Source organism: Entelurus aequoreus, linkage group LG12, assembly GCF_033978785.1.
Source record: "Entelurus aequoreus isolate RoL-2023_Sb linkage group LG12, RoL_Eaeq_v1.1, whole genome shotgun sequence".
NCBI lineage: Eukaryota > Metazoa > Chordata > Actinopteri > Syngnathiformes > Syngnathidae > Entelurus > Entelurus aequoreus.
The window spans coordinates 36,712,880-36,737,072 of NC_084742.1; the positions used below are offsets into that span (position 1 = coordinate 36,712,880).

Sequence of the window (24,193 nt, forward strand, 5' to 3'; positions counted from 1 at the left end):
TGCGGCAGTTAACCAACATGGTAACGAGACTAAACACACCTCAAAGATGACAAGTGCCTTACTGGGGAAGCTAAAGGTGATGTAGCAGCCAAGTACAGTATGTGTCCTGCAGAACTGAACCCACTTGAGCACCTATGGGGCATCCTCAATCAAAAGGTAGGAATTCGGTGGATGAGGGCACGTTGTCTAACATCTACTCGTTCCACCTGTGTTGACATTGAAGAGTGGAAGAGTCTTCCAGTAACTTGGTGACATGCCCATACCCAAGAGAATTACACTAAATATTCATACTTTGGACACACAATTTAGTCATTTTCACTGTAAGGTGAACTCCTTTGTGTTGGAATTTATTGTTTCCGCTCATGAACCGCCCAGTAGGACTGGTGCAGCCCCAGACCATGATACTACCGAGATTGTGATGCTGCCACCACCACGCTTGACTGGAGGCAAGACACTATTTGCACAATAATGGATGTGTGTTGATTAATTTTCAGTGAATTTGTTTGTACACATTTTCTGTTGACTGCAAACAAATGTTTTATAAATTGCTTCTTTCTGCTCCTTTTCGGACATGCTGTAATGAAGAGTTTGAAATATGTGATGTACAATATTGTAATTGAATGCATATTCGAAATAAACTAACACCATAACCCTGATACTGTATCTATTGCTGTATACCAAAGTTTACTTTCCAGTATTGTCCTTGGTGAAGATATGATAAACTTCTTGCTGCTTTCGATAGATACTGCGGGCTGACTGCTTCTCGTGCTCTCATTTGCTTAATTAAATGAGGCATCGGCCTCTAATTGAGAACAAGAGTTTAAGGCCTGAACATGAGCTTCTGTGCACTGATGCGCTGGTTTATTAAATAGTGCAGTATTTGTAACACCAGCAGGGATGATGAATCAAGAGTCACCTTACCAGACTCATAGAAGACACAGGCTTCATCAAGTTTGACCTTTAACCGTCATGTGTCACCATGACAATGGCCTCTGGGAGTGTAAAGTCACCATGCAAGCCCTCTCTTCTGTGAACATATGGATACGCTCTGTGGTGTTCTCTGAGACCTCTTCCTGGTCTCTAGTCCATCACAGGGAGAGAGAGTTCCTTTCTTTGGGCTAAAAAATGAGGAATAAGAATTTGTGACACTCTGTTTCACCGAATGTTGTAAATGAGGAGTGAAACTGTTTACATGGGTGATGCATGGCATGCCTTCATCCTGGTCATCAGTGCATGTAACTCTCAGACCTGCAAACATGCATGGCTGCACACAAGCATACACACATATAATAGCAGTGGGTCTCCCTGAGGTATTTTTACTCATGCATATTTCATTTTGTTGGCACGCAATGTTTATGTGCAGACACATTTGCGTCAAAGAATCAGTGGTAATTTTCCTGTCTTGACGTTGCTCTGTGTTTGTTTGTGTGTGTGCTGCAGACATGCTGGGCAGCAGTGCGTCTACAGCCAGTGAAATAGCGTCTTCATTTCCTCTACGTCTGAGATGCTGCTTTACTACAGGGGGCCGCCTCTTCAGACTGTCTGCGGCGTAGTTAAGTTTTTGTGCAAAATAGGCTGGAACGTCTTGCTTCACTGTGACTGACCAAAACACTCCAGTGGTCTGGAGCTGTGGAGGCTGCAGTCGGCTTTCAAGATTCAAGAGCAACTTGAGGGTCTATTTGGAGGAATGACAGTTTGACACTTGAGAATCGCATTGACGCATCAGTCCTTATTGTTTTGGAAATGTCGGCGTGCATGTGGAGGCCTGCGAGTGACCTAAAGGGGAACTGCACTTTTTTGATGGCATTTTCCTATGGTTTCCAATCATAAAAGACACAAAGACAGATGTATTGTATTTATTTTTTTGCATTCCAACTCGTAAACAAAAGTCTGCTTACAATGAAGTCAATGGGAGGTTCTCTATTACGTCCACAAAACCCTCTAAATAACTATCCAAAAACCGCCAACAATACTCCAAATACATTTGACATGATACAAATATATTAGAATATTAGTGATATTGTTATTATAAGTGCCTCTGACCTTGTAAAAGTTAATTCGACATCATAAATAATGCCTCTAACATTGGTAGTAGAAGGATGAGGACATAATCCAACAAGTTGGTCAATTTTTTGACATCCAATTTAGACTCGGAATGTTGCCAGAATGACACAAAAAGACGCTTGGTTCCACCACCCTTTTTTTCTTCGCGAGGATTAGATTTAGACTTAGACTTAGACAAACTGTATTGATCCACAAGGGAAATTGTTCCACACAGTAGCTCAGTTTCAAAGGATGGAAAGGGTAAGGATGGAAAGGATAATGCAGGTATTACGTAGACCAAAAATGTACCATAGTAGCATTATACAATATAACATATTTGTAATATTTACATATTATATTTACAATATATAATACAGACTGGTATTTTGTATTAATATATTATATCATATTTTCATATCATATATACCATACATAACAAATCCCAATTACCATGTACAATATTACAGTATATGTAACAGCTGCAGCAAAAAAAAAACAAGGGCAATATAAAATAGAGAGTAGATCCAGCTGAAAATATACATTATAAACAAAGAGAGGTAGTTAACATTTTGAGTCATTCTTTGTTTAAACGGGAATATATCAACATCCTAACTAATTTTAGCATGAATAATTATATTGTATCTATATTAGATTAAACATGTTCAAATTTAGAAAGTAACTATTCAAATAAGATATTTTGGTTTCACACACATTGAAAATCTTGTTTAAAGATTCTGCACCTCTTGAGGATGTTAATTTTTAACAATTGCTAGTTGAATAATGCTTGTTTTCAGAATAAATACTAAGTTTGATCTTAAAAGTCCTGCAAATTTTTGGATGTACAAATCTTAATTTAGGATGTCTTACCAAGTAAAATTAACTAGCTGCATGGACAAATAACTTCACTGGTTTAATATTTTTTTCCTAAACTCTAGCCTTATATGTTCCATGAACAACAACTTGACATCTCTGTCCAGGAGAGCACAATACGGGTAACCCTCAAGCTCCCAGGCCTCTGGAAGAGGACCCAAGCTTGAAGCAGATACCACCCGGGTGGGCAAGAAAACAAAGGTATTACTTAAATAACATGTATTCATAACATACACTTATTTTCAGCCTTCCTGTGAGTGATTTTGGACGGTGAAGGGGCACCTGTTCCACTTTGGGAACAATAACTGCGGAGCAACGGTTGTCAAAATCTCCAAATACAATATCAGTTTTCAATAACATGAGAAGTATATGTGAGATTTGTTGGTAATAGGTTTCAATAGAGAACACGTCGCTAATAGGGTTGGAAAAGTCTCTGGGCCCCATTCAGCAATAAGTTCCTAACTTTTTCTCTTATCTTTCTTCCTAAGTGATTTCTTAAGAGAAGTCCATTCAAATTCATGACGTGTTCTTAAACGGCCCAATTGTTCCCACCTGCTGTTCTTAAGTTGCTGAATGCCAAATGGTTAGCGTGTGTGTATTTATCATAATTTGCATATAAACACGCCCTTATTTCCCCATATAAGGGCACAATTCCGGCGGAAAAGCCGAACATCAAACACACAGAGAAAACACAAACAGATTACAGAAAAATGTGTATTATCCCGCGGGGGAAATACATAATGTCAAAACTTAAGTTTAAGAAAGGGGGGACCGCTGAGGTAGCCTAAAGCGTTCAAATAAATATTTTTCACTTCGGGCAAATAGGTCTACATGGTCGTGAAATATGCACTCCCTCCCTGGGGCACGAGCTGTGGCATCTTGCAGTAGCAGCAAAAGCATTGCTATTGTGTGAGTTGAGTTGCAACAGGGTGTGAGAGGCCTGTTGGTCTTTTAAAGAGTCATCAATCACTAAATTAACGCCCCGGTAATTGATGATTGTGTGTGTGTGTGTGTGTGTGTGTGTGTGTCTATATATTGCTCATTTTGCTACCCGGCTGTCTGTCTGTCTTATCTATATCTATCTATGTTTCTATGAATCCATCTATCTATCAGTGACGTGCGGTGAGGTTCATGGCTGGTGAGGCACTGACTTCATCACAGTCAGATTTACAAACATATGAACCCTAAAGAGTATCTTATTCACCATTTGATTGGCAGCAGTTAACAGGTTATGTTTAAAAGCTCATACCAGCATTCTTCCCTGCTTGGCACTCAGCATCAAAGGTTGGAATTGGGGCTTAAATCACCAAAAATGATTCGCCGCTGCTGCTGCCCACTGCTCCCCTCACCTCTCAGGGGGTGAGCAAGGGGATGGGTCAAATGCAGAGGACACATTTCACCACACCTAGTGTGTGTGACAATCATTGGTACTGTAACTTAACTTTACACATACGAACTGTAGCACACAAAAAAGCACATTTAATAAAAAAAACGTTATTATGGTCTTACCTTTACTTATAAATGAAGTCCATGCGCTGCTCCTTCTGAACAAAAGCATCGATAACTTGTTTATAGAAGTCTTCCTTATCTTTCTTCAGTTTTAAAAGTCTCTCTGTCTCGATGGAGATCTTCCCTTAATTATTACCTCCTGCTTCGATTGAAAGTCCAGTTTAGAAAACTGTTTTATTTTATTTTAGTTTAGTTTAGTCTTTATTTGAAGGGACAATGTACAGAAACATTAAGCTCAAAGACAGATATGTTCTGTACCAGATTATAGCTAAATAGCTAATTTCCATCTGCAGTCCCTGGCTACCTAAATTAAAGGGATACAAAAATCATGCAATAAAATTATGACAATAAAAAAATACACAAGTATTAAGAAAAAAGTCATAAAATGCCCTTTCATGGACACATACTTAATATACAATACAACCACACCTCATTTACATCATCACACTGTTTTATTTTAGATATGTAATCCTCCATGTTAAAAGTCCAGGCGAGAGGAAAAAATAAACGATCACTGCTAACTGTTGCTGCTTGTTGTCACTTATTCTGCAGCCGAGTAGTCGCAAGAATGATCCCTGGGATCACTAGCGCCCTCTACCACCATGAGGCGGGATTACTGCGAGCCTCACCCAGTGCGTCTTTGCAGCCGTTTTATGATTGCTCAGCACAAGAAATACGTTACACACATACAGTTGTTGACAAAATACACTGTACATTATATACCTCAGCTAACTAAACTATGGAAATGTATAATATAATTCATATAGCAATACGGTCTCACTGCACAGCAGGCCAGCAGTTAGCCGAGTCATTGCGCAATCCATGGTGAGGCTCAACTGGCTGCTGACTCACTGCAAGTCTTCTCAGTATTTGAACGGCAAATGTGAAAATTCAGCGATTTTAAATAAAAATAATCAAAACTGGTGAAGTTAAATGGAAAATAACTTTATAGTATAATCACTGGATACATATAACAATTTAATTTTTTTTTTTTCTTTTTACATTTTTTTTCTTTCCATGACGGCACATGAGGCCCCGCCTCACCAGCCTCCCCTGACTGCACGTCAATGCTATCTATCTATCTATGATATTAATGTAGAATTAGACAATAGAAGTAAGGGAACTTGTCACACTTAAGAACAAATAGGCCACCCTAAGAGTGCTCTAGAGCACTCGTAGATGTTGTTCTTACCTACGAACAAATCCCAGCTAAGAAAAGATTGGCGAATACAAAAATCTCCTTAAAAACTTCGTAAGTGGGCCTAAGAACAAAATGTGTTCTTAAGAACGGTTGCTGATTAGGGCCCTCTAAATCAACTCAAAAGAACGGAATGAAACTTGAAAAATTGGTCATTTATCTTTGAAATTCGCCAATTCGTTGTTCTGTCGTTGTTGTGTCTCTGTCTTATCTATTCCCTTCTTGTCCCCTACAATTTCCCCCTCTGTCTCCCTTTTTTTCTTATTTCTATTTCCTTCTGCTGCAGTCCGGCTGTTCCAAACATTAATATACTGTAAATCCATTGAATTAAGGCAAATACAAACAAGGCAACAAGAGAAGTATCCCACACATCTATTTGTCAAGTAAATATATATGATAGATATGAGCATCTACATCAACAATATGATTTGCCTAAGTAGCTGGACAGGACAAAAAAATAAAACATAGCTGATTCGCTCATTTTGCTGTCAATCAAAGAGGGATTCCGCATTAAACCGATCATCCAATCATCATGCAGCCCTGGCTACTGCCCTATAGACGCCTAACAAACACTTCCCTAGATAGTACGTCTTTTGCCTATTTATCCAATCAGGGTCTTGCTTTCTCACTGTGAGCTTCCATGAGGAGTAATGCAGTTTAAGTCTCCTCATTTTAAGTTTAACAATGCATATTTGACCAATCATTTTATTGAATTTAAAGGGGAATTTTATCTTCCCTTGTTGTCGGTAGATAATCGCAGCTGTGTAACATATTTTCAGAAAGGACACAAAGCTGTTGCATAATTAAAGACTTGCATTCATCATGCACTTCCACTAACCTCTGGACTGTACCGCTGGTGGAAATATTGGGAAAAAATGCATGTGGCATATTTAAAATACCGTTTAGGAAGGATAGCGCTTCCTACACCGTATCATCCTCAAGTATTAAATGAACTTTATATACCTGTTGATAGCCCACCACACACCCTCTGGAAGTGCGGCTTAAGAGCAGCTATTGATAGTGTGTCTCTATGGTTGGCCCGTCCTTGACTGTGATGACGCTCCACTTTTCCTTCCTCCAATTAGTCTGAGAGTGTCGCTCAGTGCAGGACGATCTGCGGGAATTTATCGCTCCACCTATCATGACGCAATGGCTGTTTTTGAGAAAGTGCGGAAACTAAGGCATAAGTGTTCACTTAGATATATATACTGTATATATATATATATATTTTTTTTTTAATTTACTGCTGCTCTGCTGTTAAATATAAACAGCGTGTAGTGCAGCAATTTCCCATATGCTGCATTGCTACCTTTAACATTCGTGGATTTTTCATACCCAAAGTAAATGTAAATCTGTCATTGACCTATTTGGCATAGACGCATGGCTCTGAGCTCTTTGGGAAGCTAACAGATTTGTTTCTCCACAGTAATCAGAATCTCTGTAAGTGGTACTGGCACTGAGAACCGTGAGCTTAAATACACTGATGAAAAAACAAAAGTACATTACAGGCCAAACATTTGGACACACCTTCTCATTTCAATGTGTTTTGTTTATTTTAATGACTATTTACATTGTAGATTGTCAATGTAGGCATCAAAAACTATGGCACCTGTGAAGTGAAAACCATTTTAGGTGACTATGAAGCTCATCGAGAGAATGCCAAGAGTGTGCAAAGCAGTAATCAGAGCAAAGGGTGGCTATTTTGAAAAAAATATTATATAAAACATAGTTTCAGTTATTTCATCTTTGTTTTGTTAAGTAAACAACTCCACATGTGCTCATTTATAGTTTTGATGCCTTCAGTGACAATCTACAATGTAAATAGTCATGAAAATAAAGAAAACACATTGAATGAGAAGGTGTGTCCAAACTTTTGGCCTGCACAGTATATTTCCAGAATGATGTGTCTTCAAATGAACTATTTTGGAGGTATGGATTAGAAAACAAAAAGGGGACATAACTTACTTAATCCCATTTGAAATATGACAATTATACTACAATAATTGAGTATTTTACACAAGTTTTTGTAAAGTTGAGATTGGGCCTTCTAAAAGTTTCCATTTGGAGACCCTTTGTCACACTTGGTCAAAGTCTTCACACACTAACTCTATGCAAACAAAGCTTCTTGACACTCTAGCTCAGGGGTGTCAAACGTACGGCCCTGTTCAGGGCTGAACAGGTTTTATCTGGCCCGTGGGATAATTTTCCTAAGTATAAAAATGAGCCGACATTTTTGAATGGCAAAAACTGCTGTTTTAAATGTGTCCACTAGATGTCGCAATAGCAGTTCTTTGTATCTTTGTAGATGATGCTACATATGTACAAAATAAACCACATGATGTTAGCACATCAGTCGAGGAAAATAGTCTAACTACATAAATAACATCCTGTAATTTGATCTTGATATCATTTTTTGATCTTGATAGATTGAAAATTAATCTCAGGATTCTAAGAACATTACTGTCATATTGAGTCAAAAAACAATATTTGTGTTTGCAAACCTTACAAACTCATTTGTTTCTAATAAAACTCACAAAGATACATTATTTAAGGCATTATTAGACATATTGCATGTTTTGTTTAGGATTTATGTTTTAATAACTGTCATATTGAGTATGACAGTTATACTCCAACTTTGTCACATAAGTTATTCAGAAAGTATAAATAACGACAAATAAAGATAGAATACTATTAACCGCAACATGTGAGTGTAAAAAAACCCCAACGATTTCAGAATGCGCTAGTTCTATTTTTAAACAAAGAAAACAATTTTAATTTGTCTTTATTTTTAAGTTCTCGTGCCGTGATTTTAGCAGTCCGCCCCACTTGGGAGTAGATTTTTCTCCATGTGGCCCCCGATCTAAAATTAGTTTGACACCTCTGCTGGAGCTTGTCTTTCATTGTTTTGTCATGATTATTTATGCCTCCGTTTTTTGTTTGTTTGTCTGACAGACTGAGCACAGGAAGGTAAACACATGCGCTATGCTATGAAGTGGAAAGCGGCAGTACGCTTTGCTTACTGACTGCATACACTCACGCCATTGGGGCATTTAATGTGAGCTAGACAATGGAATGGTGTGTCGCGGCCTCCTCATTGTGCATGCTGTGTGTATATCTGTGTGCACCACACAGCGCCTGCAATGTGGAGGCTGGGATACACACGCCTCACCTTCAAGGACAAGCTCATTAAGCAAACAACAATCTTAACTCAACGTGCTTGTCCCCGAACATCACATTGCATTTTGCTTAAAGATGTTATTTGTCCGCTTGCGGGAGGACCCCATGCAGCTGACGTTTTTTTACAATTATACAAATCTACTTTTTTTTCCCAATAACACAGCAAGCTACGCCAGTTAGGTCCTCTATGAAGGTGACGCCTTCATATGACTACCCTCCTTACCAATTAGCGTACATGCTGAATTGTTTACCGCCTTAACGCCTGCAGCTGAAACACAGATGTCCTTTAGCTCACCGCCATGTCTGCCGTCATTAACTGTGTCCCTGCCCGCGCAATCGGCTGCATGCTAATTAGCATGCTGTAAAGGGTTGGTGCGGCTTAACTGACTAATTAGCTGCTGGTTAATAAGCACAGCAGACGCCAGAAAGGCCAAGGACGGTACTGCGGTAGTTTAGTCTCTGGTGGGATTGTTTTGTCTTCAGAATGGTAGAGGACTTATCCGTTGTCAGGAAGTAAAAGTCTGCCATTTTAAAAAAGTGACTTTTTAATGACGTTCTAACAATCTGTGTCCCTAAAGTCACTTTATGAGCGCCGAAAGTTAAAAAAACAAAACTGTTTACTATACTTTTGAGAGAAGAGGCACTTGAACGCTGGCTTTTTAAGTTAGCTTTTAATGACGTCTTGATATAAAAACAAAGTATACTTATGTCACATACAACTTTGTAAAATAAGGTCTTATAATAAAACTCAGCCAACTATTTATTCATGCGTAAGCTGCAGAACTGTAAGTTTGATCATTTGTATTCTTTAGCCATAAGCTATTATGTTGCTGTTGAAGTGAGACTGTGATGTAAATGCACTGTAATAATACAAACCCCAAAGCCAGTGAAGTTGGCACGTTGTGTAAATCGTAAATAAAAACAGAATACAATGATTTGCAAATCCCTTTCAACCTATATTCAATTGAATAGACTGCAAAGACAAGACACTTAACGTTTGAACTGGAAAACATTGTTATTTTTTGCAAATATTAGCTCATTTGGAATTCGATGCCTGCAACATGTTTAAAAAAAGCTGGCACAAGTGGAAACAAAGATTGAGAAAGTTGAGGAATGCTCATCAAACACTTATTTGGTGATGGTATGGGGGTGTATTAGTGCCCAAGGCATGGGTAACTTACACATCTGTGAAGGCACCATTAATGCTGAAAGGTACATACAGGTTTTGGAGCAACATATGTTGCCATCCAAGCAATGTTATCATGGACGCCCCTGCTTATTTCAGCAAGACAATGCCTAGCCACGTGTTACAACAGCATGGCTTCATAGTAAAAGAGTGCGGGTACTAGACTGGCCTGCCTGTAGTCCAGACCTGTCTCCCATTGAAAATGTGTGGCACATTATGAAGCCTAAAATATCACAATGTAGACCCCAGACTGTTGAACAACTTAAACTGTACATCAAGCAAGAATGAGAAAGAATTCCACCTGAAAAGCTTCAAAAATTGGTCTCTGAGTGTTTACTGAGTGTTGTTAAAAGGAAAGGCCATGTAACACAGTGGTAAAAATGTTCCTGTGCCAACTTTTTTGCAATGTGATGCTACCATTAAATTCTAATTTAATGATTATTTGCAAAAAAAAAAATGTTTTCCCAGTTCAAACATTAAATATCTTGTCTTTGCAGTCTATTCAATAGAATATAAGTTGAAAAGGATTTGTAAATCATTGTATTCTGTTTTTATTTACGAATTACAAAACGTGACAACTTCACTGGTTTTGGGTTTTGGAGCAACAATAGATTGGATTAGATTTATATAGCGCCTTTTTAAGAAAGTATACCTTTTGTAAAGCGCTTCACAGTATAGATTATGTATTCACTCCACAGTCACGCACTGATAGTAGGCTACATTTGTAGCCGCAGCTGCTCTGGGCGAGGCTGACAAAAACATGGCCTCTTGGACCACCACCAAACGTTCATTCACATTCCTACACCAGTGTGGGCTGCACTGAGGCAAGATCAAGATATTGGTAAAGTGAACTGTCTTGCCCAAGGACAATAAAAACCCCTCCGGTTTTTGGATGACCTGCTGGATCCCCTGCTCACATAGTGTTGCTAACATTTGTGTCCTCCTGTTCCACCCCTTAATGTTACGTTGTTCTATGTGATGTATGGCATCCATCATGTTGGACAAATGCAGAGTTGCAGTGGAATTGTAAAGAGCGGATGAAGTGCACAGTAGCACTTTTTGGAGACACAGGTACAGGCATGCACCATACCAACATTTGTATTTCAAAATATAGGACATTTCCCTGGAAAATGGGTAAAAAAAAGGGATTTTTAATTTGCATCACAGTTAAAATCAGTAGAAAACATAATAGTACATTCCACACATGGGATTTCAAGAAAAACTGCACTGATTTGTATTTTTATTTTGCCCATCGTTCACAATCTTTGAAAGGCAAGAAGACAGATGTATTTATTTAATGCATTCTAACTCGTAAATAAAAATCCGCTTTCAACGGAGTCAATGGGAGGTCCTCTATCCTGCCCATAAAGCCCTCTAAATAACCGTCCAAGAAGCGTCAACAATACTCCATCCATCCCATCTATCTTTTTCCGCTTATCCGAGGTCGGGTCGTGGGGGCAGCAGCCTAAGCAGGGAAGCCCAGACTTCCCTCTCCCCAGCCACTTCGTCCAGCTCTTCCCGGGGGATCCCGAGGCGTTCCCAGGCCAGCCGGGAGACATAGTCTTCCCAACGTGTCCTGGGTCTTCCCCGTGGCCTCCTACCCGTCGGACGTGCCCTAAACACCTCGCTAGGGAGGCGTTCAGGTGGCATCCTGACCAGATGCCCGAACCACCTCATCTGGCTCCTCTCAATGTGGAGGAGCAGCGGCTTTACTTTGAGCTCCCCCCGGATGACAGAGCTTCTCACCATATCTCTAAGGGAGAGACCCGCCACCCGGCGGAGGAAACTCATTTCAGCCGCTTGTACCCGTGATCTTGTCCTTTCGGTCATAACCCAAAGCTCATGACCATAGGTGAGGATGGGAACGTAGATCGACCGGTAAATTAAGAGCTTTGCCTTCCGGCTCAGCTCCTTCTTCACCACAACGGATCGATACAGCGTCCGCATTACTGAAGACGCCGCACCGATCGGCCTGTCGATCTCACGATACACTCTTCCCTCACTCGTGAACAAGACTCCGAGGTACTTGAACTCCTCTACTTATACAATACTCCATTTACATTTATTGACATGAACAGCTCGGTGGTATAGGGGTTAGTGCATGTGCCGCACAATAAAAACGTCCTGGGTTTGATCCCCGGGCTTGGGGTCTTTCTGTGTGGAGTTTGCATGTTCTCATCATGACTGTGTGGGAGAGGTACTCCGGCTGAGGTGGCGACTTGTCAGGGGTGCACCCTGCCTTCTGCCCTAATGCAGCTGGGATAGGCTCCAGCCACCCCCACGACCCTGCGGTAGAAAAATGGATGGATGGTTGGACTTGAATATTAACCAAGGATTAGTGATATTGTTATTATAAGCGCTAACGCAGACAAACTATTTTTACCGGCACCGTGATCAGAGAGAGCCAACTATCTTGTGTGGCAATGTTGATATGATCAGCTGGTGAGCTCAGAGCTTGTGGAAGTTGATTCTGGATTATGAATAATGCATCTCACCTGTCTAGTAGGATGAGGACATAATCCGACATATCGGTCAACATAGGCATTTCATTTAAAGAGAAAGACACAAAAAGACGCTTTGTTACACCCCCTTTTTTCTTCGCAAAGATTATGAGTCCTTCTTCATCTAAACGGGAATATATTAACATCCTAACAGTCAGCATTCTAGTGAAAGCAGACAGTGTACAGTAGGTGATTCTTTATTGAGTAAAAATCAGTGATGTCGTCGAAGGAAAAAGGAAACATGATGCCAAATTATTGCGCCACTGTATGCTTAAAATGAGCAAAATATGTAAATATTATGGACTATGGACTGGACAGTCACATTAACTAGATCTACTCGACATCCATCGCACCGGTTGCCCACGTTGTTCCCATTGGGTTGAGTTTTTTCTTGCCCTGATGCGGGATCTGAGCCGAGGATGTCGTGGCTTGTGCAGCCCTTTGAGACACTTGTGATTAAGGGCTATATAAATACATTTTGATTGATTGATATTAAATGTTATTATAAAGGTGCCTGTTATACTTACAGTGTGTATATAAAACCTTCTTTGAAGTGTTTGGATGTTTTTTTAAGCACTTTTTAGGCAGAATAGAGCAAATTCCATTGACTCCATTGTAAGCAGACATTTGATCGCATTAATAAAAAACAAAAAACAAAACGTGTGTGCTTGTCTTACATAGGGATTGTTAATAATGGGCAAAGAAAAAAAAATATGTCCATTGAATCATGAGGAAATGCCACCAACCATTGCATTATCCACCCTATGTCTATTTCATAGTAGTTGGCAAGTGGAATAAAATATTTCTGAGTGAGAAGCTGTAGTGTTGCTGAAATGAAGTCTGGGATCCTTCACGGCGCTTAGAATTGAGACATTTTACAAGCTGGCTGTACGATTTATTTTTCAATGTTACAAAAAAATCATGAGGATGTGTGAGCAGCTGCCTGCTCTTCTTTAAGTTAACAAGCAACTCACGGCGCTGCTTTCACAAGCACAACCCCGAGTCTTGTAGAGGTTTGAGTTGAGCAGAACCGATTGCTGCTGCAGGATTTAAATTTTTTCCGCGGTGCTAAAAATCCCTGGAAATCTGACGGAAAAAGGAAAAGGAGGACAAAAAAACTATCATGAATAAAAACACGGGAGGAAGGGATGCTTTGCAACAATCAGTCTTCACCATGTGGAGGAATCAGACACAACAGCAGTTCTATCAACAGCAACTGTCAATCAGCGCGAACATTAACTTAACGTACACCTACGGCTGGGCGATAGGACAGAAAATTATATCACGATATAAGTTTTTTATATTGATAGTTATTGATCATTTCTATGACTTATTTCAGCCTGCCAATAAATACAGTAAAACAATTTCTAATATACCAAGGGTGCTATTTATCAGTGGAGAAGGTGTCTGGAAGCCGAGTAGGATGAGCGTGGCTAAGGTTATAAAATAATTCAAGTAGATTTGAAGGTAATTGCAGATTTTAGACACAAGATGGCATTGGTGTATAAGATATTGAACGCTACACAGACTTGTTTGGGAAGCTACCCATTAAACGGACACTTTGGAAGTGTCATGATGTTACCGCACGTCTGCATTAAAGGCCTACTGAAATGAATTTTTTAAATTTAAACGGGGATAGCAGATCCATTCTATGTGTCATACTTGATCATTTCGCGATATTGCCATATTTTTGCTGAAAGGATTTAGTAGAGAACATCGACGATAAAGTTCGCAACTTTAGGTCGCTGATAAAAAAAGCCTTGCCTGTACCGGAAGTAGCGTGACGTCACAGGTTGAAGGGCTCCTCACATTTCCCCATTGTTTACACCAGCAGCGAGAGCGATACGGACCGAGAAAGCGACGATTACCCCATTAATTTGAGCGAGGATGAAAGATTTGTGGATGAGGAACGTGAGAGTGAAGGACTAGAGTGCAGTGCAGGACGTATCTTTTTTCGCTCTGACCGTAACTTAGGTAAAAGGGCTCATTGGATTCCACACTTTCTCCTTTTTCTATTGTGGATCACGGATTTGTATTTTAAACCACCTCGGATACTATATCCTCTTGAAAATGAGAGTCGAGAACGCGAAATGGACATTCACAGTGACTTTTATCTCCACGACAATACATCGGTGAAGCACTTTAGCTACAGAGCTAACGTGATAGCATCGTGCTTAAATGCAGATAGAAACAAAAGAAATAAGCCCCTGACTGGAAGGATAGACAGATCAACAATACTACTATCAGGAGACACCGAACCAAACACTGGACCTGTAACTACACGGTTAATGCTGTGCCGCCTGTCGAAGCCTAGCAATGCTGTTGCTAACGACGCCATTGAAGCTAACTTAACTACGGGACCTCGTCAGAGCTATGATAAAAACATTAGCGCTCCACCTACGCCAGCCCTCATCTGCTCATCAACACCCGTGCTCACCTGAGTTCCAGCGATCGACGGCGCGACGAAGGACTTCACCCGATCTTTGATGCGGTCTGCGGCTAGCGTCGGATAGCGCGTCTGCTATCCAAGTCAAAGTCCTCCTGGTTGTGTTGCTGCAGCCAGCCGCTAATACACCGATCCCACCTACAGCTTTCTTCAATGCAGTCTTCATTGTTCATTAAACAAATTGCAAAAGATTCACCAACACAGATGTCCAGAATACTGTGGAATTTTGCGATGAAAACAGAGCTGTTTGTATTGGGATACAATGTGTCCCAATACTTCCGTTTCAACCATCGACATCACGCGCATACGTCATCATACATAGACGTTTTCAACCGGAAGTTTCGCGGGGAATTTAAAATTGCACTTTATAAGTTAACCCGGCCGTATTGGCAATGTGTTGCAATGTTAAGATTTCATCATTGATGTATAAACTATCAGACTGTGTGGTCGGTAGTAGTGGGTTTCAGTAGGCCTTTAAAACCAACAAAACTAAAGACAAGTTTATGTTATTGAGTTGAAATATCAAGATGTCATTCTTTCTCTTCTCACTCCATCCAGAGGATCCACAGAAAGACGGCGCAACCACACTAGTGTTATGAGAGTAGCGTATGTGCTCTTTTACGAATGGCCGTGTGTACCGTTGGGTAAGTGACGTCAGTGAGTGGAAGGGTGAAGGGAGCAAGCGCGTGCAGAAGTAATGGCAACTTGCAAATGTGTCCGGTTGTGTCGTGCAGAAACAAGAATAAAGCGACTAAACTGTCACGAGTCGGCAGCCTCGTCATTCCGACCCGAAAGCCGAGCTTAGCAGACCCATTGTTGGGTAGAGTAAAGGGTGTTACCCCTGACGAAAACATCGGCCCCGGAGGTAACGTCTCCCTTGCGCTCCCCGACTACGGTCTGGGAGTGGGAGCCGAACAGCCGGAAAGGTGTAACACTTGGTAGTTGATACAGTTACGTGATTGGCAGTTAGCGTATGCCTCCCATTGCTCAGTGACACTTCCTGTTTCCTGTTCACACAAACTCATTTTGTATTGATATCAAGTATGTGTCTATTGCAATATATATTGATACCGTATTATCGGCTCAACCCTAGGTACACCAAGACCCTAAATTTGCGAAGCTAATACATTTCCATTTTAGTCCGTGTCAACTTCTACTAGCTATGCTGTGTTTCTACTCAGTCTTTTCTCCAACGCTATTTTTACCGGTTGTTGGAGCAAAGTTGCAGCAATTTTGCGCTGATAATGGTAGGACCAAACTCTTCTGATCAGTCGATGTCAGGCTCAAAACGTCGTTGTGGTGCTCAAAAAGTTGAGTTGTCGACGAGTGTGTGCAACCCAAACTGGACAAACACAGCTAATTAGCATTAAAGTTACAAACACTCCCCCCCGCCACACATCCCACGCCTTTGTTGCTTCACCTCACATGGTGTGACGCAAAACGTCCCCGGTTGTAGCAACTTTGGGTTGGATGAAGGCCCTCCCACCCCTCGTTGCAAGTTTCAAGTTGTATATCGTAATATGTGTTTGTGCTTTGCTAGAAGCTTTTTCTTGGTCTCAAACTGAGCCCCCTCAAACCTTTCATAGAAGTTTAGTTTGGGACTTGCTTTTTTTCTCCTCCTATTCCGTCAAATATTGACTATTTGTCTTACCTTTTTTACAGGGTGCCGCCCTGTGGCGACCCGATCAGTCTTCCCGTTCACTCTTACCTGTAACTAGTATGTCTGATCCTGGAAGGGTATCTACTGAACATTTAATACTTAACTTTTTAAGTAAAAGGACAGTAAAGCTCCATCTATCCATGTATCCAATAATAACATGTGATATTTACCGTTGTCGCTAATGTTGCTCTGGAGAGGGAAGTCTGGGGGTCTCTGCTGGAGCTGTTGTCCCCGCGACCCGATTCCGGATAAGCGGTTGAAGATGGATGGATGGATGGATTTACCGTTGTTTGGTCATTTTCGGCATTATGGCGCCACATTGATTTCACAGAGCGCATTACAATGTTAGCTATTGTCTTCAACAATAACAACTATAACAGACGTAATGAGAGCCAACAACAACTACTTTAGGACAAATGATGATCCATATGGGACGGCGTGGCGAAGTTGGTAGAGTGGCTGTGCCAGCAATCGGAGTGTTGCTGGTTACTGGGGTTCAATTCCTACCTTCTACCTTCCTAGTCACATCCGTTGTGTCCTTGGGCAAGACACTTCACCCTTTGCCTCTGATGGCTGCTGGTTAGCGCCTTGCATGGCAGCTCCCGCCATCAGTGTGTGAATGTGTGTGTGAATGGGTAAATGTGGAAATACTGTCAAAGCGCTTTGAGTACCTTGAAGGTAGAAAAGCGCTATACAATTATAACCCATGTATCATTTATTTATATATTTTTTAACCTGAATACAAGGGGGATAAGCTACACATTTTAGAAGCTGGATGCTAAGTAGAGTCAGCTATGGTTAAACACAAAGCAGCATGTAGCAGTATTGCTGAGTGCCAAACAAGAAATACAAACTCTAAACATAATAATTAAACAATCACTTACTGTATAATGTCTGCTCTCACTGGGATGTCCAATGATGGGATAGTTACATCTTTCAGCACTAGACTTGTGTTCCTTGTTTAGATGATGAATTCATCATAATCCTCTTCGGTAAAAAAAATTAAAAATAATAATATTAGGTGCAAATAAATGTTTTGTCATGTCTTCCTAGCTATGTCTTAAAGTCTAAATTGTATGTCAAAGTTGACCAACTTCTCGGCTTATGGCCACGACCTTGTACGACACAAGCAAGAGGTATGTTTAATAACCTAGAATTAACTTTTACCCACTCAGAAACTATGCAGCAGCTCAGTATGTGAATGGCTGCAGTAGCTAGTTACTTCTCTGTGATCAGTACCCCGTGTTACTAAAAGTAGTTCCTCTGCGTTAGCTCATATATTAACAATGTCGCTAATACTTGGTAAATATGCAGGTCATGGCATGTAAATGGAGTATTGTTGGTGTTTTTAGTGGGCTTTATGGCCAGAGTAGATGATTACCAATAGCTATATTATTATCTGTCTATTACAAGTTGTATATTAAGGTGGCGACTTGTCCAGGGTGTACCCCGCCTTCCGCCCGATTGTAGCTGAGATAGGCTCCAGCGCCCCCCGCGACCCCGAAGGGAATAAGCGGTAGAAAATGGATGGATGGATGGAATTCCAAATGCATAAAAAAAGACAAATGTGTGTTCTTGTCTTACGTAGAGATTGTGAATGATAAACTTCCAAAAAAAAAGTGCAGTGCCCCTTTCACACTCCTCCATGTTATAGCATATGGAGGTGAAGTCATACTCAGACTTAGACAAACTGTATTGATCCACAAGGGAAATTGTTCAACACAGTAGCTTAGTTACAAAGGATGGAAAGGGTAATGCACACAAGGACACAAAAAGAGGGCGAAAACAAAAGGTATAAAGTAGACTAAAAATGTACCATAGTAGCAATACAAAATATAACATATGTACTATGTACATATTATACATACAGAATACTATATTATATTATGTAATTATGCAATATACCTGTATATCAAATCCCAATTACCATGTCCAATATTACAGTATAATGTAACAGCTGCAGCAAAAAAAAGGGCACCATAAAATAAAGAGTAGATCCAGCAGAAAATATACATTATAAACAAAGAGAGGTAGCTAACATAAAAGCCATCTGGTAATAAACAAATATCATCTATTGCTGTATGGCGAGTGATAATACAGCTGGATGAAGTGCGGAATGAAGGAGTTCTTGAATGGCACAATGTGGGAACACGCTAATAAAAACACACACAAACACATAAGGCCACAATTAATTTATTCCGAGGAGGCCACGCTCCATTTATCACGACTTATTAATTATGTGTATGGACGCCATTGACACTGAAACTTCATTAACGAAGCATTAACACGACTTTGCAGTTCAGAAGTGTTTAGACCAATGACTCCCGTAGGAATCCTGTAAAATATTCTATTACAAGATCCATGGATTGGAAAGTTAGTTTTCAAACTTGTAGCATTCTTGTGTTGAAAGATCCTAAAAGACTAATTAGTTCCAATATGGACCTTATCTTGTTTTATTCCAAGAATATTACCATTTATGTGACAATTCTCTCAATTTCTTTAGGTTTTGCAATTGATCAAATTGGACTTTTTGCTTCATAGCTTTGCCGCTCGCCATATCACTTAGCGCTCGATCTTGTACAACCTTTGCCTGACTTCACGATTTTCTCCGCTCCAGGTAACCCGGTGGGAAATTAAATGAAAGCCCACCTCAGCCAAGGTTGTGTTACCAAGCGCGGTTTGAGGCCACCTTAAGATCGTTCAGAGCATGTCACGGAGAGGTGAACCGGGGGGCTTGTTCGGTTCCTCGAGGAAAGAAAAAGGTCTTTTTGGGGCTGCAATTTCAACAGAGCCAACAAGCTGTCCCCAGTCACGGGTCTTAAGGGTCTTTAGTGTGGAATGTAGCATTCATTGGGATATACCACATTGGGGTGTATTCATTATAGATGCTGAGGTGGTCTGGTTGTCCTGCTGGACTTCACCAGGGAACCCCATCGCTCTTTTACGGACTTAAAAAAAAAAAAAAAAAAGTTTGTCTCTTTCCCCTGCAGCCACTGGCAAGAGACACACTGGCGAGTGTAAAACAGCTGCTGGTGCAACATAGCTGAAGGCGTTGTGGTGAAAAGTCATTTCAGGAAGAAAGATCTGCTTTTCTATCTGAAGCGGTGGGGAAAAAAACCCTGATAACATTTCGTTTTTGGTTACTTTCTATGACTTTTGTATTCATGAATGCATCCTTTGGTTGCCTCAGTGAGTGCACATGAGCACACACAAACACACACACACACACACTCACACACACTCACAATGACAACGTCTTTGAAGATTTTCCGTCAGATAATTCTGACAGCGTAATTTTCCTTCGGGGTAATTGGCAGCGGCGTGCGTCTCAAGCGCCTGTGATCAGATTCTCAATAATTGCTGTTTGTTTTGTCATCTGGGCTATTATCCAAAAATCACACGTCGTCTTGTCTGCCTTTGCTGTCCTTTCATTTGGGCCTCGCTTTGCCGCGCCATCTTTGATGCTCATTTAAACTCTGCTGGCGCTAATGGCCATCCCCTGCCACCACCACCCTCCTTTATTGATTAAAAGTTAGTCCTCAAAGTTGTGCGTTGGAATGCATTCATAGAAATACATCTCCTCAAAAGATAAATCATACCATTGATTTTTGCGTTACCACCATTAAATTGAGTTTGTACAAATAGGTCAGAAAATGCATGTATTGCATGTGTATTGGGTGTGCAACTGTTCATTATGTACATCAATGACATTTGGAAGGAATAAGATACATTAAAGTGTTTTTTTCTGATAAAATAGTAAAATATATTAATTGCTGGTTTGACAGTTATAAACTTTCCTTGAAGAAAACCAGAGTCATGTTGCTGCCAATGGAACTGGTGCTTTACAGAGAGTAAATGGGACAATGAAAAAGGAGGATTACCTCCAAATTCTTCAGGACAACCTAAAATCATCAGCCTGGAGGTTGGGTCTTGGGCGTAGTCGGGTGTTCCAACAGAACAATGACCCCAAACACACGTCAAAAGTGGTAAAGGAATGGCTAAATCAGGCTAGAATTAAGGTTTTAGAATGGCCTTCCCAAAGTCCCGACTTAAACGTGTGGACAATGCTGAAGAAACAAGTCCATGTCAGAAAACCAACACATTTAGCTGAACTGCACCACTTTTGTCAAGAGGAGTGGTCAAAAATTCAACCAGAAGCTTGCCAGAAGCTTGTGGATGGCTACCAAAAGTGCCTTATTGCAGTGAAACTTGCCAAGGGACATGTAACCGAATATTAACATTGCTGTATGTATACTTTTGACCCAGCAGATTTGGTCACATTTTCAGTAGACCCATAATAAATTCATAACAGAACCAAACTTCATGAATGTTTTTTGTGACCAACAAGTATGTGCTCCAATCACTCTATCACAAAAAAATAAGAGTTGTAGAAATTATTGGAGACTCAAGACAGCCATGACATTATATTCTTTACAAGTGTATGTAAACTTTTGATTGTGACTGTATATATCTATATATTGTATAGATATATACAGTTGTGTGCCTTTCCAAATCATGGAATACATTTGCAGAAACCTCTTAAAAAAACATATTCGCATTGTCATCATAGGGTATTGTTCGTAGAATTTTGTGGACAAAAATGAATGTATTCCATTTTAGAATAAGGCTGTAACATAATGTGAAAAAGGTGCACTGTATATAAAGTTAAAGTTAAAGTACCAATGATTGTCACACACACACGAGGTGTGGCAAAATGATCCTCTGCATTTGACCCATCACCCTTGATCACCCCCTGGGAGGTGAGGGGAGCAGTGAGCAGTAGTGGTGGCCGCGTATAGCGACAATAGAGGCAATAGAGTGAGCTTCCAATCCCGGTCAAGTTAACGCCTCAGTAACTTTGTTCCCTTAGGAGCAATTGTGCATAGCAGATTGAGTTGAGACAATAATGTCACCTGATCATCATCATCATCATCAATTTAGCTCCGGGAAACAAATTGGAGCTGCTCTCCTCTGATGCCAGCAGGTGTTTTAGGACTTGGCTCTCTGCCATTGCTCTTTTCCCCTATAAGGTTTTTGGCACATTTTCACTTCCTCTCATCAGGACTGTCGGTTATGAGATTTTTAGCGCACTAAAATGTGCAAATGGAATGACTTGGCATTCATTCTTTTTTTTTCATTTATTTATTTATTTCAGGCAATGACATAAAAAAGTACAAAGTTGACAACACATAATAATATAAATTAATATAGTGCAAAAGATAATGTATAGTATGTAATGCATGATTGTCCAGTTTTGCCTGAAAGGGAGTGGGAAGAAGATAATTTATTTAATCCCACCCCCAGTTCTCCATTCAGTGATTATTCACATTAATTTCACTGTTACTTTGTTCAAGGATTATAATACAGATGTTGTATCATAGTAGCATTACCACAGGTAACAATAATTATTACACTGTAACAATAATTTGTATCAACAATGTAGGAATAATGAATATACCAACAATGTTAATAGACAACATAGCAATAATGGTAATAGACAACATAGCAATAATGGTAATAGACAACATAGCAATAATGGTAAGGAAACATTGAGCACATGTTAACACTTTGAGACAGCAGGTCAAATTAAAGACCCTCATCTCTATATTTGAACCAGACCCCATGTTTGTATAATAGTTTAAAGGCCTACTAAAATGAAATGTTTTTATTTAAACGGGAATAGCAGATCCATTCTATGTGTCATACTTGATCATTTCGCGATATTGCCATATTTTTGCTGAAAGGATTTAGTAGAGAAAATCGACGATAAAGTTCGCAACTTTTGCTCGCTGATAAAAAAAGCCTTGCCTGTACCGGAAGTAGCGTGACGTCACAGGAGCTAGTATTCCTCACAATTCCCCATTGTTTACAATGGAGCGAGAGAGATTCGGACTGAGAAAGTGACGATTACCCCATTAATTTGAGCGAGGATGAAAGATTCGTAGATGAGGAACGTTACAGTGAACGACTTGAGAGGCAGTGATGGACGTATCTTTTTTCGCTCTGACCGTAACTTAGGTACAAGCTGGCTCATTGGATTCCACACTCTCTCCTTTTTCTATTGTAGATCACAGATTTGTATTTTAAACCACCTCAGATACTATATCCTCTTGAAAATGAGAGTCGAGAACGCGAAATGGACATTCACAGTGACTGAACATGTAAATACACGATTAATAATATTCAGCTTTGCGAAGCTAAAAAAATAGAAGCTAACCTAGCTACGTAGCCAACGTGATAGCATCCGTCTCAAATGCAGATAGAAACTAAATTTAAAAAAAACCTGACTGGATGGATAGACAGAAGATCAAAAATACTATTAAACCATGAACATGTAAATACACGATTAATAATATTCAGCTTTGCGAAGCTAAAAAAATAGAAGCTAACCGAGCAACGTAGCCAACGTGATAGCATCAGTCTCAAATGCAGATAGAAACTAAATTAAAAAAAACCCTGACTGGATGGATAGACAGAAGATCAAAAATACTATTAAACCATGAACATGTAAATACACGATTAATAATATTCAGCTTTGCGAAGCTAAAAAAATAGAAGCTAACCTAGCTACGTAGCCAACGTGATAGCATCAGTCTCAAATGCAGATAGAAACTAAATTAAAAAAAACCCTGACTGGATGGATAGACAGAAGATCAAAAATACTATTAAACCATGAACATGTAAATACACGATTAATAATATTCAGCTTGGCGAAGCTAAAAAAACAGAAGCTAACTTAGATGCGGCGCCGGGCGTACTCACGGTAGCGTGTCTGCTATCCTGCTCAAAACACAACACAACCTCCTGGTGTTGGTGTTGCTGTAGTCCGCCGCTCCACCGATCGCACCTACAACTTTCTTATTTGCAGTCTCCATTGTCCATTAAACAAATTGCAAAAGATTCACCAACACAGATGTCCAGAATACTGTGGAATTTTGTCGAAGAAAACAGAGGTATTTGAATTGGGTCCAAACACTTCCCTTGACCTCGTGACGTCACGCGCATACGTCATCATACCGCAACGTTTTCAAGCGGAAGTTTCCTGGGAAGTTTAAAATTGCCTTTATAAGTTAACCCGGCCGTATTGGCATGTGTTGCAATGTTAAGATTTCATCATTAATATATAAACTATCAGACCGCGTGGTCGGTAGTAGTGGGTTTCATTATTACTCCCAAAAATGTATTCTCATTTACGATTTCAATTTGAGTACCATCAATACTTATTTTCTGTTCAGACAGAAAATAAGTCTGAACAGAATTTTTTTTTTTTTTTACAGGGGCGCCGAAAAGGGGGGGTAAAGGAGACGGATTCTAGGGGCCCATGATGGAGGGGGGCCCAGAGAGGCCCCTAATGATTATGAAATTATAATGTTGCCGCTGTGTTGGGGGCCCTGTAAAGATTATTTTCATGGGGCCCAAAATCCCTAGCGGCGCCCCTGTTTTTTTAACACAAACTGCTTCCTTTGCTGGTGGCGACCAAACAATGGAAGCATGGTAGCACCTGTGTTCTGTGACAGATCACTTAACTCAAAACAATGTCTCCCATTAAAATGATGTTAATTGGTGCTTGCCTCCCCCTGAAATAGCTACATTTTAACATGTT

At 40.2% G+C, this 24,193-nt stretch overlaps 1 protein-coding gene across 2 annotated transcripts in view; it reads left to right on the top strand.

Moving 5' to 3' along the window:
* The window catches only part of htr2cl1 (5-hydroxytryptamine (serotonin) receptor 2C, G protein-coupled-like 1), a 218,888-nt gene that overhangs the window by 75,451 nt on the left and 119,244 nt on the right, over positions 1-24,193 (top strand). Inside the window, exon 2 of one of the 2 annotated variants that reach the window (XM_062065908.1) lies at positions 3,021-3,114. The exons of the other annotated variant lie outside the window; for it this stretch is intronic. The gene's annotated coding sequence lies outside the window, so the exon portion shown is untranslated. The remainder of the gene's footprint in view (positions 1-3,020; positions 3,115-24,193) is intronic. 2 annotated transcript variants of the gene reach the window in all.